Source organism: Pleurodeles waltl, chromosome 1_1 (assembly GCF_031143425.1).
Source record: "Pleurodeles waltl isolate 20211129_DDA chromosome 1_1, aPleWal1.hap1.20221129, whole genome shotgun sequence".
Lineage (NCBI taxonomy): Eukaryota > Metazoa > Chordata > Amphibia > Caudata > Salamandridae > Pleurodeles > Pleurodeles waltl.
In genome coordinates, this window is record NC_090436.1 from 493001097 (window position 1) to 493014188 (window position 13092).

Genomic DNA, 13092 nt, shown 5'->3' on the forward strand with positions numbered 1-13092 from the left:
TAGGACCATCACCAGACCCAGCACTGTCTGCACACAATACTGGGACCAATCTTTAATTTCAGTGCACGCACTGAAAAATTGTCTTCCACTGGTATTTCTATGCTACAATTCCTAAAAAGCATTCGTCATTTATCACACGAACCCAAAAAGAAATAGGTGGTCCGAGCTTTAGTAATTTCTGAACTAGACTAATGTTAAGGACTAACAAAATACCTAACCATAAGGCTATAATATATTCAGAATACTGCAGCCAGCTTTGGTTTGGGGTTGGGCTAGACATAAGTCTAAAACCTTGTCTCCTTCTAAAAAATCTATGCCTTTTCAAGACCCCGTAATGTGCAATAAAACTCTCTATCACACAGTTACTGAGGCACTGTTGGAAATGGCCTTCCTGCAGGGTCCCCCCCCAAACCTTTTGCCTTCCTCCTTTTCTTTTTCTGACCTCATTTTTGCTGGCTTTAGGACTCTTCACACTTTACCACTGCTAATCAGTGCTAAGTGCATATGCTCTCTCCCTAAAACATGGTGACATTGGCTCATACCCAATTGGCATATCTAATTTACTTGTAAGTCCTTAGCAAAGTGCACTACATGTGCCATGGACCTGTAAATTAAATACTACTAGTGGGCCTGCAGCACTGGTTGTGCCAGCCACATAAGTAGCCCTTAACCATGTCTCAGGCCTGCCACTGGAAGGCCTGTGTGCACAGTTTCACTGCCACTTCGACTGGGCATTTAAAAGTACTTGCCAAGCTTTAAACACCCCTTTTTCTACATATAAGTCACCCCTAAGGTAGGCCCCAGTTACCCCATAGAGCAGGGTGCTATGTAAATAAAAGGCAGGACATGTACCTGTGTAGTTTATATGTCCTGGTAGTGTAAACCTCCTAAATTCGTTTTCCACTACTGTGAGGCCAGCTCCTTTCATATGATAGCATTAGGGCTACCCTCATATACTTTTTGAGTAGTATGGCCAGAATGGTAATACAAAATCTTGCTGACTGACTGGTGAAATTGAATTTAATAGTACTATTTGAGAAATGCCACTTTTAGAAAGTGAGCATTTCTCTGCACTTAAATCCTTCTGTGCCTTGCAATCCACGTCTGGCTGGGTTAGTTGACAGCTCCCTTGTGCATTTAACTCAGGTAACCCCAAACACAGGATGCTCAGTCACACCTGCACACACCTGCATACTGAATGGGTCTGCCTGGGCTGGGAGGGTGGAGTGCCTGACACTTACAGGTCAAAGGACAGTGGCCTGCCCTCACACAATGGACTGCCAAACCCTCTACTGAGACCCTGGCAGGCAGGATGGAACTGAAAGGGGACCTTGTGCACTTCTAAGCCAGTCTTTGGTGTCTCCCCCTCTTCAAAAGCACATTTGGGTATATAAACTCGGTCCCTGACCCTACCAATGCAGACACATCTTGACAAGATACCTCCTAGGAAAGAAACTCTGAACCAGAGCCTGCAACCTGCTAGGAGAAGCTGCCTGGCTGCCCAAAGGACTCACGTGACTTCTTTTCTGCAAAGGACTGCTGCCTTGCTGTTGAACTGCTGCCTTGCCTCCCTCTGGCTCTGCTGAGAAGTGCTCTCCAGGGGGTTGGATTGAGATTACCTCCTGTGTCCTGAAGTCTCAGGGCCAAAAAAACTTCATCTCTGCAAAGAATTCCTTGTGTGGCAAAAAATTAACGCACAGCCTGCCAGAATCGAAGCACAGCCTGCCCTGCTGTGAGAAAATCACTGCATCACCGAACCGGAACAACGCAGCTCAGCTCCTCAGGTGTGGATCGATGCTGCACCAGGGTTGTGACCTGAACTTCGACGCATGGCCCACCGGAGCGAAGCATCACGAGCCAGAACAACGCAGCCCGGCTTCCTGTGAGAGGATTCAACGCAGCACCTGCTGTGGGTCAGAAATTTCCCTGTATCGCCCACCAGATCGACGCACCCCCTATGTCTTCATCCTGCACACCCAGGATTCCTCTGCATCATCCCCAGGTCGTCCAAATACCCCGGAACCCAAAGAGGATCCAAGAGTAAATTGAAGCAAAGCCGTTGCTGCGTGGAAAAGAATCGAAGCATCGTCTGTGTGCACCCGGAGAAACCAACACACACCTCCCCTTTTTTCCATGCATCTGCTCCTCTGTGGTCCCGTGCTGATAATTTAGATGCAAACCAGGTACTTTGTGCTTGCAAAAGACACCTATTGCTTTTTAGAGACAAATGACTCTATTTATCATTACAAAAGTGATATTGCAACTTGTATTTCTCAAATTTTGATCGTTTTTGACCTTTATCTCCTCACATAAATATTCTATATTTTTCTAAACCTGTGTGGTGTATTTTTGTGGTGTTATACTGTATTATTGCATGATTTATTGCACAAATACTTTACACATTGCATTCTAGGTTAAGCCTGACTGCTCAGTGCCAAGCTACCTGAGGGTGGGAACAGGATAATTTGGATTGTGTGTGACTTACGCTGACTAGAAAGAGGGTCCTTGCTTGGGCAGGGGGTGAACTGACTGCCGACCAAAGACCCCATTTCTAACAGGTACACAATACACAAAGCCTTCTGAAGGGGTATGTTCCTGCTAGATTCTTAGGCTCTAATTCGGCCAGCCTGGTAACAGTCCTGCACTTCTCTATGGCACATTATTGTGCCCAGAGTGATTTTCCAGGCTTTGACTTGACAGTCTGGAACTCACTTCAGTCAGGTCTCAGGACTCTCCCCAATCTTTCATATTTCTGGAAATGTCTGATAGGCCTATTCACAAAGGTAAACTTTCATTGGAGTAAATACACACATGTAAGCTTTAGCCTACACTTTTTTTTAGTAACTTTACTGATTTTGGCTATTTACTATTTCCAGGCCTGTTTGACAAAGTACAAATTTTGCTTTTGTGTACATTTACTATTTTTTGCTATTCACGAATTGGGAGGCCTACCTTTATATGTTTGGAGTCTCGCCAATAAGTAAAATACTATTAGCAATAATAACAAACAATTAGTGAATTTACACAGCAGTGTAAGTTTTCTTTGTGGAAAAGGCCTGGCGAGTGGCAAGGTACTCCAAAGTATACTGTAGACTTGCATGACTTAACCCTCTGAAACAGGGGTTGGAGTCAGAACAAAACATAGTTACAAGTAAGAGTAAAGCTAACATAAATAACTTCACAACCATTTTTTTTGTTCTGTCCACTTGGTGGGGCCTTCACACTTGAGGCAGAGACCTCTGCACATTCTGCAGGACCTCTGTTACCATGGCAGAAAACTCTGCGTAAAAACAAATAGGAAGATTACAAACACCTAAACCAAAGCAAACACACCTAAAACCCATTAACCCTCAGTAGATCTCTTAAGGCAGACTAATGCCAGGAGGTGACAGATTCTCTCAATGCTTTAGGGCAGGAGACTCTCACCGTGGAGAATGTTAAAAAGAAATCGCAAGGTGAGAGGAATCGGATGAAGGAGAAGATCTCTACGGTTCAGCTGGCAAAAGTTCCTCCTGGAGGGCCAACTGGATCCCATCTTTATATCAGTCCCATCAAGGAGGCTGTCCTCTACATAGTGTACCCCCATCTGCTACATGGGCTGCCTTTTTATGACAACACTAATGTGATGCCAGTTAAGATAATATTCCCCAACCTCTTCCTCGCTCTCCCATTCTCGCTTTTTCTCTATGTCTCTCTAGCTCTCACTCATATCTGTCCTACACCTGTACCCAGATTGTTAGGCACACATCACATATATAGCCCTCAAAAACATGCTCAAACACAAACCATATGAATTCCTACCTGTTGTATTATTGTAATTTACATTTTCATCCTCTTCATACTCCAGCTGATGCACTGGTTGCAGCAGCTGGAGTAAGAGTCATTTAAAGTGGAACACGGCAACACCAGGACAGGTCTTGCAATGCAACCCACCTACACAGATGGTTATGTCCTTATGTTAAAAATCTAATACACTATAGAGAATTTCTATTATTTGTTTGGTTAAACCCTAAAACTATAACTTAAAATGTGTTTTGCAATTGGATATAGTGGTAGTCAAATGTCACCTCGTCATTTACAGTCATAATTTGATGTTCATAATTTATTTTATTCTTTGGAAGAGCCCATGTTTTTGTCCCACCCACCACCTGCCACTGCAGCAACATTTGCTCATGGAGGGTGCAACTATTTCTGCATTCGCACCACACAACAGAAGGAAGGTCCACACTGATATATGTGCTCCTTTACATTTGTATATAACCTCTTCCTTTATTATTGACAGACCAGCTGTATGTGCTTTGTCACACATCACTATTGGCACCATGCTAAATATGAATGCAGTATATATTGCCTTCAAAATATCCCTTCAGCTTGACAATCTAAGAGTAGCACTATAAAGTGTCTGTTAGAGTTTGCGAAAGCCTGTAGGAGCATAAATAGTACAGGGTTTGCCCAAATAACCCTCTAAAGTGTGGGCTATCATAACAGACAAAGAGAAGTAAAAGCTTTATAGGGATAGATACATCTTATCTTATGGTTCTTCAACAATATCATGAAATATTATCAGACATATAAAAAAAATCTTCCCCCATTACAATATTTCAGTACTTATGTAAAGATACCTTCTTTCAAGGTCACCATATTTGTTGAAACTGCCCCTAGTAGAAAGCCACTACAGATGTGACAATTGTACAGCCTGTGAATTTACAGCTAATTCCAAAGAAATAACACTTATTGGTATTACCCTCTCCCAATATACATTCTCACACTGTAACACCAAACATGTATGCACTATATGTTTTGCCCTTGTAACAAACCATACATTAGTCAAACTAGCCCACCAGGAAAGAGCCAATTTCTATTAGATTGATTAAGCATTTGGTGGAAGACAACAGTAACACCTCTTGTACAGCACTACCAGAACATGCAGCACACGGAAAATGAGATTAGATGGGCTGGAATTTGTTTGGGCCTCTAGATAGAAGAGGAGGTTTCCATTGCACCTCTACGACTAAGGACTGAAGCTAAATACATTGAGACATTCCATACAACTTCTAATAGACTCAATGACCATGGTCAACTATGGTCACTAATCAAAAGTTAATAGTGCTCAAATGACATTTTGGATAAATGTTCGATTTGTAACATTTTGTATTCATCGGTTTTCACCTATGAATTAGTTCCTGTGTGTGTGTGTGTGTGTATGTACATATTTGTCATTCTATGTATACTTACTAAAGTGGCCCTAAATGCGACTGATGACCAGTTAAGACTACCATATTCTGAACCCTGATGCAGTGGTATTCCCTTTAATGAATACACCACTCACCTTTAATGCTTTTGGTAATGGTCAGTACTCACTTCCTATGTGCCACTTCATGAAACAGGCTGAGGTTCATGGTCTTTGTCTTATTTCAGCGGGGGTCTCTCTTCTGACTAATACTTTTTTGTGAATATGTAGATATCACAGAACAAGTTCTTGTTTATAATGATAATTAACTCCAAACAGCTTAGGCTTATTCATCAAAAACCATTCTCTTCCACGTTAGCTTCTGTCATAGAACGGCTACTAGTGTCCGCCTTGAAAACACCAGCACCATTTACATCAGGCAGCATCTTGGAAGCAGCTATTTGGAGCTCTATCATTAGTTGATCAGATTAGTCAGCTGAGCTCTGATATTACGTTCTGCATTTCATCATTAGTCCTCTCACTAGCGTATTTATCTCAATATTTTAGGTATATCAATTTTAGAAGTCCTTTTATTGATGTATATTTTCCTGTCTTTTATATATCCTTAATGTGTCAGCATTTGTGGTCATGACAACTTTTATAGATTGAAAGCATCCACTGTACTAAATCTTATTTCTATAGCTGCTGGGTGAAGGAATATTATAGAAACACCAATTACAAGGGCACAGGCTCAGCAGCTGACCTCCGGAATTCTAATGTCTGTTGCAAGATCACTTATAATATTAGAGATGTAATCATTTCCACCATAGTTCAACCTTTATTTCCATATGTATTTATGCTCAGGTGGTACCCATTTTATCATTTATTTGTATTGTATTACTTATTTTATGTACTATGTTGAACATTTGACTTAAAACTCCATGAATGTACATTAACAATTGATGGAATTGTTGGGAAGAGGATGCCATGCTAAGACCAGAGCTGCTGACTTTTGAACTGGGGAACTAAATTTGATTCTCGGCATCCACTCCACAACCTGTGATTCTGAGCACATCTCTTAATTTGCAATGTTTGTAAAGATAAATGTATCCTTATGTAGTGTAACTAGTGCCCAAATAAATCACCCCAATACCTTTGGGTCGAGCTTGAAGTATGTTGTGTGGCCAGGTGGCTGAAGTGCCATGGGGGTGTGGGTACATGAGGGGACCAGCCAAAGGAATAAAATTCCCTTGCCACTCTTTGCCTTTCTGTCAGTGTCTATGGCATGTCAATAAACTGGTGCAGTCTTTCTGTTAATACGTCTCAGCACCTGATACAAGCATTCAGACTAACATGCCTGTGACATGCCAGTGTTGTCAGAGGTGACCCTCTTGAAAGATCCAGGGGCCATGAAAATGAGTGCAGCCAGTAATTTGACATTCACTGGGAGCATGCTGTAGGTGAATTAAGCTCCTGCTCCTAGCCAGAACACATGTCCCGGATCACATATCCAAGGAGTGGTGCCTGGAAATGACAGTTTCCCTGAAAAACCAAAGATGCTGATCCTTTGTCTGTTAACCCTCTCACTCCTACTCAAAACATTATTCCTCAAAATGAGAGGCAAAGCACAAAGACAATCACTGAGTGAATGCAGCAAAAGTCGTTTGTTGCATGAGTTCATGTCTTATGCCGTCTGCCTGGTTTTGATTGTTTGCTGTAATGTGTGTCAGCTGGGGTTGAATGGTGAAGTTGAGAACGCCCACTCCTTTTGTTGCAGGCATTGCAAGCTGAATTGCAAGTGTTGTAATCTTTGTTATAAAAAATCCTCAGCATTTGCTGCTAAGGGAATATTAGAAACGTACAACTATATTTACCCTGTTTCAAACATTAAACAACCTTGTATGTTACTTTTAAATTCAACTCAGTAAAACATTAGGCACGGAATTGTACACATTATAAAGATAAAGGATGAGAAAACTAAAGCACTTTAAAAATGATTTAAAAACGATTTCACTAATGTGGATATTAATCAAAGAATATAGGCCCTCATTATGACCCTGGCGGTCGGTGTTAAAGCGGCGTTAATACCGCCAACAGGCCGGTAGTAAAAAAATGGGATTATGACCACGGCGGTAACCTCCAACACAGCCAGTCACTTTAACACACCAACCGCCGGGGTGGTAACTGCCGCTGGGCTGGAGACTTCGGTCGTCACAATCTCACCATTGTGGGACCAGGCCGCACACCCGCATGCACGCATACCATAACATACACATCCCGCCCCCACACACACACAACACCCCCACACATGCAAAGAACACCCTCCACCCCCTCTCCTGTCGGAAGCCCGACTTACCTCCTTGTAGGGGGTTCTCTGGCTGGAGACGGGACGCGGCGCTGCTGTCAGCAGCAGCATCCGCCAGCAAAACACTGCCAGGCCGTGTCATTGCTCATGATACAGTCGGCAGTGTTTTGCTTGCGTGGCAGTGCTGCTGAGAGCAGTGCCACCTTACCGCCGTCGGCCGCCATGACTGTCGGCGGTACTCCTCCAGCCTTCTTGCGGAATACTATCGATGGTCATAATACACTTGGACGGCTGGTAGCCAAGGCGGCAGGATGTTGGCGGCCGTCGCCATGGCGTTAGGCGTCAGTTACCGCCAATGTCATAATGAGGGCCTAAATGTGGACTTATTTGTCTAGATAGTTCTATATTAATTTGTTGAATTCATTTATTTGTATGGGAGGATGTTGCAGTACCATGGTTTGGCTGTGTATTATGTTGTGCCTACTCCACGGCTGAGCTGGAGTATATTTACTATGGTTTTCAGAAATGTTGAGCTGTAGTAACTTTAAAAGTGCATTTTGTGAATAACCATGAGCTTTCTCTTTTGTGGATGGGCCTTTGACCACCCCTCGACCCCTCCTTACTCCTGACGTAGCCCCTCTTATTTTGTAGTAAGTATTCCTCGTTTTCCAGTCACTAGCCTCTGCCCCCCACCCACATTTACTACTAAAAATGTCTGCTTACATGTGAGGGCAGCCCATGTCAAGGCAGACATCTCTGCACAGAAAAATATAGGCGGTTTGTGAATCACATTATGTGGTAGCTTAGTACTATCATTGCATTACTGTTAATAAGACTACAAAATACAGCTTGTGAAGACCTCTCAAAACATATTTGTTTACTAAGGTCTAACCTCCGTTACAGTTTGAGTCCCACACAGATTTATATTTCAGTACCAGGGTGCCCTATGGGTAGCTGTTTGCTCTCTGTAAATAAATAAAAAGCAGATATTTAAAAGTGAAGTTGCCCTTATGGTAGATATAAGGATATTTACTTTCATGCATATGAATGCATTCAGGTAAAGGTTTATTCATATTTTGTGAGTGTAAGAGTCTGTACTAACCAAATTATCAATTGGTTTCCTAACATTGTTTCTTATATCTGCTGAGCACATACATTAAAATGCATTTTGATATGTTTGTTAGTGGATTCAGAACAGAGGACTGTAAGTTCACTTTGCTTTGACTGACACAGGTCGGCTTGGCTTCCTGGCCATGTTTACATATCAAGCTAATGCAGACACTGAATTACATCTGCCAGTAATTGCACCGTAAAGGTAAGCTTGCTTTGTGGTTGTCTGTCCAGCTCCCAGTCTCTGGGTAAACAGTGGTATTCAGTTTGCTGTACTAACCATGTTTTAATTTTGTACAACCTAAATATTCTCTGCTTCGAAAAAACTGGAGTTAGATAATTCAGGAATGTGAGGTTTGAATAAAGCCTAGACAAAATTTTAATTTAGTCAACATAATTGGTTTAATTTTGGGAATTTTGCTTCACACAATATTTCCAAAATTACACCACTGCACTTCATGGTGTAATTAAGCATCATTCTCAGTGAAAAACAAATACTGTGAATGTGCCATACACAGTTTACTGTAAACGTACAGCAACAATAAAACATGAGTGCTGTTTTTCTACGTGCTTGTGTGTTTCTGCATTTTCTTACCATGAAATGTATTCTTGAAACAAAGATGCATTTTGCACTAAAATATAGCACTACAGGATAGATTTGCATTTCCTGTAAGCATAATTTTGCCAACATTTTGCAAAATTACCCAAAAACAAACTACACACATTTTGCATGCCCCTAATCATTATTCACATTACAAATGTGGAGTCTATTACAGTTTGTGCAATAGTAAATAAACTACCTGATGTTTAAAACTATGCCTCACCGGCTTATAGTAATATGCGCCGAGGTGTATTAAAACTTCATTTGAAACATTAACAGGTACAAGAAACCAAAAACACTTGTCCACAAATACAAGCACTGGTTATGACAATACTCATGGAAAACATTTTTAGGGTTGACCCTGCGAGTGCGTGTGCTAGTCCATGCGTCTCGCTTGCGAGAGACTGTTGTGTTCAGTATAGGGTTTGGAGCACGCCTGTCGCTCATCATTTGTTCGTTTGCGTGACACTCTTCTTTACACCCTCATAATTCGCGGAGGCATGCCTGGCATCATTTCCATTTCTCTGTGTGGTGCAGGGATCAAGTACTAATTAATGCAACTTAATTACTGCCCGTCCGCTGCTCCCGACGTGATTGAGGTACTGTTTTTTGTTTTTAACTTCAAGTGCCCCTCAAACAGAAGGCTTGTGACTGGCAAAAACGTGCCCAGAAGGCACAAAATTGCAACATTTCATTATTTGATGCTAACTTTATTTTGCCAAGTTTTGGCTTGTTCGAAATATGCAAGACCTATTGCATTGCAATGCTCGTTTTACTTGAGACTCATTGAACACTGGGAACTCCATTTATTGGGATGCAATACAAGAGCTGGTGCTCATTTGCTAACAGTTTGTTGCCTCTTCACTTTTGTCCTAGGCTTTTCTAGGAGTCACGTGAGTGGCATATTTCTATGGGTTGCATCTTGATGCTTCGGAGCGGCAGTTCACCTGATATGCTACAAGCACTGGGAAACTTACCTGCCACTTACTGCTAAAGACTAGCAACAACCTAGAAACACCTATTCAGAAATGCAAGGACTGGCCGTGCCTTCACTGGTGGAAAACACTTTTCTACTTAAAGTAATTATTAGGCTCCTTTGGAATTCACATGGTAGATGAGCCACTATGGGAGGCAGCAGCATGCTTTGGTGTGGTAAATCACGTAACATACTAAAAGTGGCATTTCAGGCACCCTCATCCCAACTCCTACTGTCTGCTGAAGATGGACAGGAACTCAGAAAGATCTGTCTAGCAATGTAATCACTGCCTGCACTAAAACTGGAGGATAGTTCTCTTCAAGAACACTAAGAACTACATCCACCAGGAAGCAGTGGAAGAACTGATGCTGACTTCGTAGCAATATACTAATTCCCTTCTTGATTATTGGGCTCCTTTGAGTGTCATGTGATTTGCGAGCCACTACACGACACACCTGCATGCTTTGGTTTGCTACTCCAACTGATATACCGAAAAAGAGATTTCAAGCACTCATAAGTCTTTTTAATACATTTGTCTCAAAAGGGGTGAGAGTGCAGAAACACATATCTAGAAATGCTAGTAGGTCCAACATTTGCAGCCAGCACTCTGCTACTTGTGAGTAATTTTGCTATGTGCTAATCATATCCTCTAACATTTTTTTCAGTTATTTTCAGGGTGCAGGGGCCATGTCCCTAAGTAATATAATGGCCACTACAACATATTGTTCATGTTGTGGTAAGCCAATGAAGACTGGCCAATCCCCTTTCAGCTCGCCAATTAAAGCATATCTGGTCAGACGGTCCAGTCATCACCACAATTTTCTGGTGTTTAATTCCCAGAAATTACATCAAAATAAGATAAGTATGATTTCTGAATGTAGGCGGCTGGCTCTCTCTACAATGCACTGTGCAGAGAGTCCAAGCAACCCCACCTAGGTTTACTGAGGTAACAATTAGACAACCTAATGCTCTAATTTTCATTGTAGCTTGGTCGAGCAGTTAGGCCAATCTTGAGAAGTGCTAAGCATTTGTTGTACTAATAGTATCAATAAATGTGGGCACACACTCAAAAGAATAACTCAAGACCAATTTACAAAAATACTTCAGATTTTTATAAAAAATCGTAGAACCAAAATCATCAAAATCAGGTAAGTACTTTTTAATTTATAAATTTTTAAAGTTTAGAAAAATGTCTCAGTTCTGTGTGTAATTACAAAAGATCATCACAATTGGGTAAGAACCTTTTAAATTATAATTTTTCAAAGTTTAGCAAAAATTGTCTTTTTGTGTGTAATTACGGACCATAGGGATCAATGGGAGCAAACATTAAAAATGCATATAAAATCAGACAATGTGTTTTCCAGTGTCTGCTTTTAGTTTGAGGTCGAGGTCATCGAGATGTCCTGTGTTCTAGCCAGGGAAGTTCGAACGGCTCAAAATTTGGGCGGGACCAGCTGCTGAAAAGTCCTTGGAGCTGGTGTAAGACCACTGCGGGGGACCACTTTAAAAAGCAATGCACAGGTTGTATGGGGTGAGAAACCCTTAGAGCACAGCTGGTTCCTCAGTGCAGGGAGGCCAGGTGCAGAGCAGATAGGTGAGCCAAACCTGTGCGCAAATGTGCCCTTGGAACCAGGAGGCAGGTCACTTGAGGGTGGATTGCACGTCAGCAGGGCCACTCTGGGTGGGTGGTTATTATGTATCCTGAAGTTCCTCAAGTGGTGCTTGCACCTAGGCCTTGGAAAGTCCAGAGTGGAATATTCTTCTTGGTGTCCGACATTGGGATTTCAGTACCTTGGGCAATGCATGGTACAGCCACTGTAGGTCGCAGTGCCACCAAACGTGGCACATGTGCAGGATTTGTCCTCCAAGTCTGTCAGGTGGAATTTGGTCTGGCTGTCCGGTTCCTTGGTCAGCTGCTGGTCAGTGAATTGGACTTCACTGGTCTTTTGTTTTTTTGTTGCAAGGTGTGATGCCTTCACTCTGGAGGGAGCTCTTTAAATTTTCACAAGAATGGAGGTTCTCTGGAGTTTTGTATAGTCTGTTCAATGTCCATGCAACCCCTCAGCGGCGATTGTTGGGTCCTGGGTGCAGCAGGTAGGATTTGGTATATTTTTCTGTATGCAGCACAATTGCAGTTCTTGAGCCTTGGGTCTTCTTTGTGGCTGGCTTTCTTGTGCCCTTGGAACCTGATATGCAGGTCTTGGGGTGCCCACTAAATACTGCATTTAGTGGAATTTAGGGGAGTCCCTAGTAGTGACCAGTAATGACTAATGGGTCATCTACCTTAGGAGAGCTACACCCACTATCTGACCACTTCCTGTGGGCAGAGATCACTTCCCTATCCCTGATAGGCTATTTTCCTACCTTGCAGGATGGAGGAAAATTAAATGGAGGGATCACCTTGCATGCAACATCTTAGGGGTGGTGCAGCCTGGGGGTGGCCATTCCTCCTGTCCTTTGTGCATTTTCCCGCTGTTTCTCCAGCCGAAAGTGGGGTTTTGCAATGGGGGGTGGGGGGGGGGGGACATCTGCTGCTAGCAACAGAGCTGGGGTTCAAGTTTCAAAGGCAACATGCCCTTTGAAGCTCGCTGGCATGGCAGTGCACATTCCTGGGTGAAAAGATGAAACACCTCTGCCAGAAAGGGCTTTGTTTTCTGAACGCACAGAGCAAAGTCTTTCGCCCAAGGGTTCAAGAATTGTGACTGCGGTGTCAAGTTGGTTGTGATTGGCCAACAACCATGGCATGGATAGTTATCTTCTGCTGGGTGCACCTCTAAGGTGGCCCCTGGGTACATTTTGCAATAAATACAATACTTGTACCAGTTTGGATTTATTGTTCTGAGTTGTTTGATACCAAGCAAACAAGGGCTCAGAGTGACCATTATAAGAAATGGGGTCTTTGGTTGGCAGTCAGGTTACCTCCTGTCCAA